Below are 9831 nucleotides of genomic sequence, written 5' to 3' on the forward strand. Positions count from 1 at the left end.
TTTCACATGAGTTGTGTCTCTCACTGGGACCCATTAGAAGTTAAAGAAAGTTTGAAGTTTGAATCTGATTAGGAGTTCTTGAGAAGTTTTTTTGAGCACACTCTGAGGGACTGAGTCTGATGCAAAGAGCACCAAAGCCCCAGAGGGTCATTAAAGTCCTGGTGCTGTGTCTGTGCTGCTGAGCTGGGCCGGGCTCCTGGCCCAGAGGCAGCTCCTGGCAAGGGCAGCACTGCAGAGAGACAGCTCTGGCCAGGAGCAGCTCCTGTGCTCAGCCCAGCAGGGCTGGGGCACTGCCAGGGCAGCTCAGGGACACCAGCAGGGCACAGCCAGAGCTGACAGGGGCTCAGCACTGGCAGGGGCTGGGGGATGTCCCAGAGGGGGCTGTGTCACAGCGGCACCTCTGTGGCTGTGTCATGGAGGCACAGAGCAGCTGTGATGTCAGAAAGAGACTGTGTGACAGCACAGAGTGGACTGTGTGACAGCACAGAGTGGGCTGTGTGAGGTCACAGACTAGGCTATGAGACCACAGAGTTTATTGTGTGAGGTCACTGAGCAGCTATGACATCATAGATGGGAGTGTGTGACATCACATAGTTTCTTGTGTGAGGTCATTGAGCAGCTATGACATCATAGAGGGGACTCTGTGACATCACACAGCAGGCTGTGACATCATGGCATATCTGTATGACACCATAGAGCAGACTGTCAGGTCAAAGTATGTGCTGTGACATTACAGAGTGGCAGTATGACATCACAGAGAGGGTTTTATGACATCACTGAAGGGCTTGTGACATCACAGAGCTGGCAATTGTTATGAGTTTTGTTTTAATGAAGTTGGGGAAGAATGGGGGTTGCTTGTTGTGGGGGAAGGGAAGCGTCCAGGACTTGGTGGGGGCTGGAGGTGGATGGTGATTGGACCAGGGCACCGACCAATCACTCGACGCCCTGGGGAAATGATTGGTCCAGAATGAACATCAGTAAGGACCAAGCAAAGCGCCCGAATTCCACCAATCGGTGCGTGGATCCAAAACCCACCAATCCTGGACCAGGGACTGTTATAAAAAGGGGGGTTTTCAGTTCTTCGGGGTTCTTTCGGGTTTGTTCGTGTTGGTGTTCATGTATTTTTGAAAGAACCCAGCGTGTGAGAAGCACACTGCTTTTGGAATTTTGAGCTGTTGTGAAAGACCTGGGCTTATCTTGGGTCTTCTGTTCTCTTTGACTTATTTTTAATAAATGAGAGCCTGTTTCAACCTCTCTTCTAAAATTTTGCCTTGTTCGATTTATAACATCTTTGGGGACTCGTCCGGGGTCAGCCACGACCCTGAAGCGGTCCGGGATAGCCCGGGCCCGAGAAGACGTTTCCAGCCACATTTTTCGGCTGCTCGGATCTTGGACTACGTTGGACCGAGGAGGGGAACGTGCTGACTCCCGAGGTCAGAGAAAACGACAACAGCTCAAAGGGTAAGCCCTCTGAGAAGGAGCGGGGCTCGTGTGGTCCATGAGCCACACGAGTGGGGTTTAAGGCATCGGGGGTGCGAAGTGCGTGTGTGTGAGCGAGACTGAGGCTGTTAGTACAGACTCCCGAAGCGAGTGTGGACCTCCTAGTACTGCGGTTCCGGACTCCCGCGAGGGGGCCGGCTGGGATAGGAGGGAAGCGAGTCTTGAGGAGTGAGTGTACCCCTAGGGACCCCCGGGAGTAGGGGAGACGGGGAGTACCTACCCGTTCGTTGCCCTTACCCGCATAGGCTCCTGTTCCTCCTGAGAGTGGAGGCTCCTAGGAGTGGTCTTAGTCAGTGGCCCGAATTGCTCCCCTCGAACTAGGACCCCAGTTGAAGGGGGTCATACAGGGGGGCACGCCTGGCACTCTGAACTAGGACCTCAGTTAAAGGGGGTCATAGAAGTGTCTGGGTGGGGGTTGGTGAGGCAGATTTGCCCAGTGGGGGGTCTCTGCCCACTAACTAAGACCACCTGGAGGGCTGTTCCTCAGAGGCAGACTGAGAGAAGTCTGACTTCTGAGGCATTAGGACCTCAGGTGTGGGAGAAAATACTCCCACACGGAGACTGCAGCTTAAAGCAGCCACCGTGCGGGAGAGTGCCCCTTTTTCCAGGCCAGGGAAGGGGAGGGTGCCCCACCTGAGGGAAATAGTAGGGACCTCTGAACTAGGACCCCAGTGGAAAGGGGTCATAGGGGGAAAGTAGGCTACCCCGAGCCAGGATCCTAGCTAAAGAGGGTCGTAGGGGTAGCCGAAAATATCTTCACAGGAGCGGTGACCCACAGGGTGAAGGCAGGCCACCGGCTGTGAAAGGGCCTTTCCAGTCGCTAGGGCTGGAAAGGAGGTTAGAACTGACCTGAGGTTAGGGAAAATTTTTGGTTTGTGTACGAAACTTGTTTTGTTTGTGTTTAAATTGAGTTTGAAAATATAAGGAGGGAGGTTCTGGGGTGAGGGCTAGCCCAAAAGTCCCCAGACAGCTCCCAAGCAGTGTTTTTAAGTAATTGGCCAGGTGGTGGCCATTTTAAGTTTACTTTGAGTGTTGTTTTAAGTGATTGGCCAAGTGGAAGCCATTTTAAGTTTTATCTCGGTGGCTTTAAGTTGTGGGCCGAGTGGCGGCCATTTTAAGTTGGTAAAGTAGTGCTGTGTGAGGGCTGCGAGGCAGCCATTTTAAGTTCTCTTTTATGGTGCTGTGTGGTTGTGGGCCGAGTGGCGGTCATTTTAAGTTGGTGAAATAGTGTTGCGTGGAGGCTGTGAGTCAGCCATTGTAAGTTTTTGTCGTATTGTGGTCGAGGGCCGAGTGGTGGCCATTTTGGGTGCGTACTGTGTTGTGTGTTCTTTTACTGTGTGGTGATTGTGGGCCGAGCAGCGGCCATTTTAAGTAAGCGAAACAGTGCTCAGTATAAGTTTAATAAAATTGTTAGTTAAAATTTCTTTTCAGAATATTTTTGAATATTTACTTCTTTTAAAGCAGATTAATTTCTTTAGTTGAGTTATTTCTAGTTTATTACCTTAGAGCTGCTATTTACTTTAAATCCTTATAGGTCCAAATACAATTGATTTCCTTAAGATTTGTTATTTTTATTACAATTCCTATATTTTACTATTTCAATTTACTGATTTATATTAGCCACCTTTATTTTAACTTCCACGTCCCGCTATTTTAATTTATCATCCTATATCAGTTATATTTAAGCTGTAGTATTTATTTCTATAAAATCTGCCACTTTATTTTGATTCTCATCATTAGACGCCATATTTATTTTATTTCAGTTCCATTAAAATCCGCCATCTTTATTTCAATTTCCCCACTTAGAGTTTCCCACAATCAGTTAAACCTGCTATTTTTATTTCAATTCCCGCCATCTTTAACTCCCACACCCCACTATCCGATTTATTTTATTTAAATCATCATATTTTATTTAATTTCTATAAAATCTGCCATCTTTATTTCAGTTCCCATCTTAAGTCATCATATTTATTTCATCTCATTTCCCACACTTGGTGTCTCCTATATTTGGTTATATTTGATCTCTTTAAACAGTGTTGTTGTTGTGTGTTATAGAGTAAGAGGCACAGTTTAAATTCTAAGCATGGGGCAGGGTACAGGAAAGAGTGCAGTTAAGAAACAGAAAGTGAAACAGACCCTTAAGAATATACCACCTAATAGTCCATTAGGGAAGATGCTGGATAGTTGGGATGATGATGAAGGATTGAAGAGTTTAAATAGAATACAGATGATAAAATACTGTACTGAGGTTTGGCCTCAGGAGAGTATTGCGGAAGGTCCAGTGTATTGGCCGTGGTATGGAACAGAGGAAAAATGGTTATGTGAGGCCCTAAATAGGTACGTTAACACCCGACTAGATCCATGCCAACAAGAAATTAAATACGCAAGATGTTGGATGGAACAAAAGAAACAAGAAAGAGAAGTAAAGATATATAAAGTCTCGAAAGAAAAAGAGAAGTTGATAAGTTGCCAGAAAGCAGGTGGGACCCCTTAGACCATCTTCCTCCTCCTCCAGATCCAATAGAATACCTCCCATTACCTCCTCCTCCCTCAACAGCACCAGTAAATGATTTGCCACCATCTCCTCCAGAATTATACTCCACAATACCAACCCCAAAGGAAAAATTAAGACAAGACCTAAATGTAGAAACAACAAAATCACCTCCCTCCTCAAATAAAGAACAACATATTGCAGATGTATCTTCCTCTGTGCCATCTCCCCTCCCAGTGACACATGAGCCTGAGCACTCAAATTTATCTCCAATTTCGCCGAGTGCATCAAATTCTACTCAAAGTACCCCTACCCCAATTGTAGTTCCTAAAACCTTCCAAAATCCTCCTTTTTATTTTTCTTCTATATTCCAGCCAATCCCTCAAAACGTGTCTTCTCCCATTTTTGGTACTCCTTTTTATATACCCCATGTACCCCAAAACCCCAAAAGTCAAACAGGGAAAGAACATCCAACAACCGAAAGAGCTTGCTGCTGTAGAAATAAGGAAGAACATAAAATAAACGAGAAAGACAAATATGTTGAGAGTCACCCATACAATACTAGGTTCCAGGCCAAGAAAATACAAGAAAATCTAAAAAAAGCTGAAAAATTATTTCCTTCAAGGGAAGTACCTATGGGTGGAGCCAGAGGAGGTATAGGCTTTGTGAATGCACCCTTAACCGCCTCCAAGATTAGAAATTTTAAGACAGATATTAAACCCCTTTTGGAAGACCCACTAGGTATTTCCCAGCAATTAGATCAGTTTTTGGGACCTAACATTTACGTGTGGGAGGAGCTAAACTCAATCCTGGTTATATTATTTTCTTCCGAGGAAATACAAATGATCAGGGCAGCAGGTATGAGAATCTGGGAGAGGGAAAATCGAGGTGGTCCTAGAGGGGAAGATAAAATGCCTCTTAACGCCCCTGACTGTGACCCAAATGAAGAGGAAGGAAGAACAAATATGAGACAATACCGGACCTTAATAATAACGGCAATACGGAAGGCAGTACCGAGAACCAATAACGCAAGGTTAGCTTTTGACAGTCACCAGCAAAAGGAAGAGTCACCAAGTGCCTGGTTAGAGAGGTTAAAGAGAAATTTCCAGCTATATTCAAGTGTAGACCCAGACAGCCCAGAGGGACAAGTGTTGGTTAAGATACAATTTGTGACAAAAGCATGGGTTGATATAAGAAGGAACTAGAAAAGATAGATGATTGGCAAGACAAGGGAATGAATGAATTGTTAAGAGAAGCACAGAAGGTATATTTGAGGAGAGATGAAGGGAAGACAAGAACCAAGGCGAAAATGATGGTGGCAGTAGCAAGGGAGAGTGCAGGATTTGGAAGCAATGGATTAGCAGGAGGAGAAGGGGGCAGGTATAATGAGTCTAGAGGAAGTTCCAATCTTTGATGAAAAAGAACAGGAAGAGTTACAAAAACATGGTGCAATATTAAAAGAAACAGGAAAATGGGAAATGCCAGATGGGAGGCAAATACTAAACAAAGCACTCACAAGAAAGAAATTAGAAGACCTGCATGCATCAACCCATTGGGGGACCCAAGCGTTACATGACCATTTCATGAGGACCTATGCATGTATCGGAGTATGGGAAATTGCAAGAATAATAATGAGGGACTGTATGATATGTCAGAGAATAAATAGAAAAGTGATGAGAAAACCACCTCAAGGAGGAAGAGAGTTAGCAAAAAGACCGTTCCAAAGCGTCCAAATAGATTTCACAGAACTGCCTCAAGTGCAGAGATACAAGTACCTATTAGTAATAATAGACCATCTAACCCATTGGGTAGAAGCATATCCGACCACCAGAGAAACTGCAGAAACTGTAAGTAAGATCCTATTAGAACAAATCATACCCTGGTACGGAATCATAAATACCATCGATTCAGATAGAGGTCCTCATTTCACAGCTAAAATAATACAACAGCTTGTAGAAGCCCTAAACATCACGTGGAGATTTCATACACCTTGGAGACCCCAGAGTTCTGGAAGAGTAGAACGAATGAATCAAACTCTTAAGAATACACTTACCAAATTAACAGGGGAAACGAAAATGAATTGGCTGAAATGTCTCCCTTTAGCTTTACTAAGAATAAGGACAAGACCGAGAGCAGATGTAGGAGTATCCCCATAAGAAATGATGTTTGGGCTACCGTTTTTAACAACCCTAGGACATGCAGGAACATACGAAGAAGGAGAAATGAGTGTAAGAAAATATATAAAGACTATCACCAGCACCTTAGAAGAACTAAGAGTTAAAGGATACCTTCCTCAATCCACTCCTATTGATTTTAAAATTCATAAATTTCAGCCCGGTGACTGGGTGTTAATCAGAGCCTGGAAAGAACAACCCTTAGTCCCAAAATGGGAAGGCCCTTTTCAAGTACTATTGACTACTGAAACTGCTGTGCGAACCCAAGAACGAGGATGGACACATATAACCAGAGTAAAAGGGCTGGTTTCTGCACCTAAGGAACCACCACCGACTTTAACAAAGTCTAAAGAGACCTCAGACACACCGCCAAGAGACCCATAAGCTATAATTCCTAAAAATTGTTATATAAATGTTTAAGTGAAAAGTTGTTAATATGTTTTTAATGAAATTTAATGTTTAGTGTGAAAGATGTAAAATTGTAAAATATATTAATTTCTGGTATCTCTTGTTTCAGATCAGAAGATCAAAGGAAAGAAATAGAGCATTCTCCCACACATCTAGCAATCTGGCCCTAAAAAGAACAGAAGAAACAAGTTGATAAAAAAAGGGAAAGTGAACTCCTGCAACAGTAACTGGTAAGAGTAACACGTTAAGAAAAAGAGCGAGAGGGGGGCAAGACCGGATCAAGTTACACTCTTGCCACAAAGAGTTGCTGATCCTCTACGGAGGGGAGACATGATTGGGAGAGTGGCTTGTACCGGACCCCCATTCCTAGGAATCCTCCTACTTATGATCATCGACAAGGGAGAGACAGAACCATGCGAGAAGTGTTACTACCCTTTGTATGCAGGAGAGTCTCGGACTGCCGTCCTCAGGACACACACTAACCCGAGTCCTAATTGTATCAACTTTTTGTCAGTAACAACTTGTATGGAGGATGGAAAAACATATTGGCTATTCGAAAATATAGGAAATTTTAAACAAAAATTGTTGGGGGAATGCCCTATGAAAGAGAAGTGGGTCTGTTCTGAGAAGAAACCCATTGAAGGACAAGTAGGATATGAGGATTATGAACCCGATTTGATAAAAGAAAAAGAAATAAAATGGGTGATTAAAAAGGGACCGAAAATCCCAACTCTGGGAGGGAAAAATCTATTCCTCGACCTAGCGGAAAAGATAAGTCACGAATTTAACATCTCTAACTGCTGGATTTGTGGAGATACTTGTATGGCTGAAATTTGGCCATGGGAGGGAATCCCCATGAGTCCACAGGACGTACTTAGAATTCTAGACAAAGAAGGATCCGAGCGAGACAACCGACCGGAGGAAGAGGCATGGAACCTACGATCCGAAATGATTGGTGAAGAGTGCCTTTGGAGGAGGCATCCAGAGTACACCGTGTATTTGGGTGAGATCCATTGTAAGAGTTATTTAGTCATGAATAAAACCTATCAGTGGTGGATTCCCAAACGTCCGCACTTATATTGGTCAAGGTCCAAAAGATCCCAATGCTCTTATATAGAAAGAGAAAAGTTATATGAATGCCCTACCAGAGAGCCCAATCCATTCTGGGATGCACCCCAAATTGCCAAATTTTGGAACAAAACCAACTATAACTTAGAAAGCCAACTTCAGTTTTGGAGAGCTCCAAAAAATTTATATTGGCTGTGTGGAAAAAGAGCGTATGTAGTCCTGCCAAAAGGATGGGCTGGGAGTTGTACCCTGGGCGTAATAAGACCCTCCTTCTTTCTCCTCCCCAGGATAGAAGGGCATCATTTAGGGGTACCTCTCTATGATGAGTTAGCCGGAAAAAGCGAGAGTTGTCCATAGGAGGCACTCAACAATGGGGAGAGGAAGAATGGCCACCAGAACGTATCATTGCCACCTACGGCCCAGCTACTTGGGCTCAAGATGGGTCATGGGGATATAGGACTCCTATTTACATGCTAAACAGAATAATCAGGTTACAAGCTTTATTAGAAATTATTTCCAACCAATCCACACTAACAATAGACCTCCTCAATGCCCAATCGAGGCAGATGAGAACCATGATATACCAAAACCGGCTAGCTTTAGACTACCTTCTAGCCGAAAGAAGGAGAGGTATGTGGGAAATTTAATTCCTCGGAATGCTGTATTGAAATAGATGATCACAGTGAAGTAATTACCAATATCATGACTAACATCAGAAAATTAGCCCACGTCCCTGTTCAAAGGTGGACCCCATTGATACAGACTGATTGGGGAAATTGGTGGAATAACTTATTAAAAGGTGATAGGTGGAAGAAAGTACTGATTGTCTTAGGTGGTGCCCTAATAAGTATCATGTTTCTTCCATGTATGATCCCATGCCTCATCCGGGGTGTTACGAGAACTGTGATCAACTCCCTTGAACTCACCCTCAAAAGTGGAGAAAAAGACAAAGATGCTAACAACATTTTAATGTTACAAGGACAAGGGATGGAACCCAACCCAGTGGCAGAGAATGATGAAACTGCGGCAGAGACTTACAGAAGATACCAGAAATTAAGAGAATTGTACACTATCAAAGAAGAAACTATTTAAAAACAGTTCAAAATGAACTGTTTGGAGAAACTGTTAAAAACAGCTCAGAAATGAACTGTTAAGAGACTATTTAAAAAGACTGTTTAAACTAAAGACTGAGTGGGAGTTGATGCGGGTTGATGAGGGCTAAAGCCTGATCAAAGTTTTAGAGGGGGAGTTGTTATGAGTTTTGTTTTAATAAAGTTGGGGAAGAATGGGGGTTGCTCGTTGTGGGGGAAGGGAAGCGTCCAGGACTTGGTGGGGGCTGGAGGTGGATGGTGATTGGACCAGGGCACCGACCAATCACTCGACGCCCTGGGGAAATGATTGGTCCAGAATGAACATCAGTAAGGACCAAGCAAAGCGCCCGAATTCCACCAATCGGTGCGTGGATCCAAAACCCACCAATCCTGGACCAGGGACTGTTATAAAAAGGGGGGTTTTCAGGTCTTCGGGGTTCTTTCGGGTTTGTTCGTGTTGGTGTTCGTGTATTTTTGAAAGAACCCAGCGTGTGAGAAGCACACTGCTTTTGGAATTTTGAGCTGTTGTGAAAGACCTGGGCTTATCCTGGGTCTTCTGTTCTCTTTGACTTATTTTTAATAAATGAGAGCCTGTTTCAACCTCTCTTCTGAAATTTGGCCTTGTTCAAATTTATAACAGCTGTGACAGGACAGGGTAGGGTGTGAGGCTATAGAGCAGACTCTTCCATCATAGAGGGTGGCTCTGTGACATCAGAGAGTGGGTTGTGACATCACCAGATGGCTGTGAAACATCATAGAGGAGGCTGTGACATCACAGAACAGACAGTGACATCACAGGGTGACTTTGTGACACCACAGAGTCTTCTGTGACATCACAGAGCAGCTGTATGACATCACAGGGTGACATCCCAGAGTGGGCTGTGATATAACAGGAGGCTGTGTGACATCACAGGTGCTGTGTGACATCAGAGGGGCTGTGTGAGGTCACTGGGGAGGTCACTCTGCCCCAGGCCCCCTCACAGTTCCCCCAGAGCAGTCCAACGCTGCTCGTGCACAGCGGGGTCCCCTGTCCCCCCGGGTCCTCCCGCCCCCGGCGCCGCAGCCTCCCCCAGAGAATGTTCCACGAGATCGACCCCAG

General features: G+C 44.6%; 1 long non-coding RNA gene across 1 annotated transcript; it reads left to right on the top strand.

Moving 5' to 3' along the window:
- The first annotated feature begins 445 nt into the window (after positions 1 to 445).
- LOC135303991 (uncharacterized) lies at positions 446 to 9346 on the top strand. Its single transcript, XR_010365428.1, has 2 exons — positions 446 to 1461; positions 6683 to 9346. It is a non-coding gene; the product is annotated as an uncharacterized LOC135303991 (long non-coding RNA).
- The last annotated feature ends 485 nt before the right edge of the window (positions 9347 to 9831 follow it).

Source organism: Passer domesticus, chromosome 6 (assembly GCF_036417665.1).
Source record: "Passer domesticus isolate bPasDom1 chromosome 6, bPasDom1.hap1, whole genome shotgun sequence".
NCBI lineage: Eukaryota > Metazoa > Chordata > Aves > Passeriformes > Passeridae > Passer > Passer domesticus.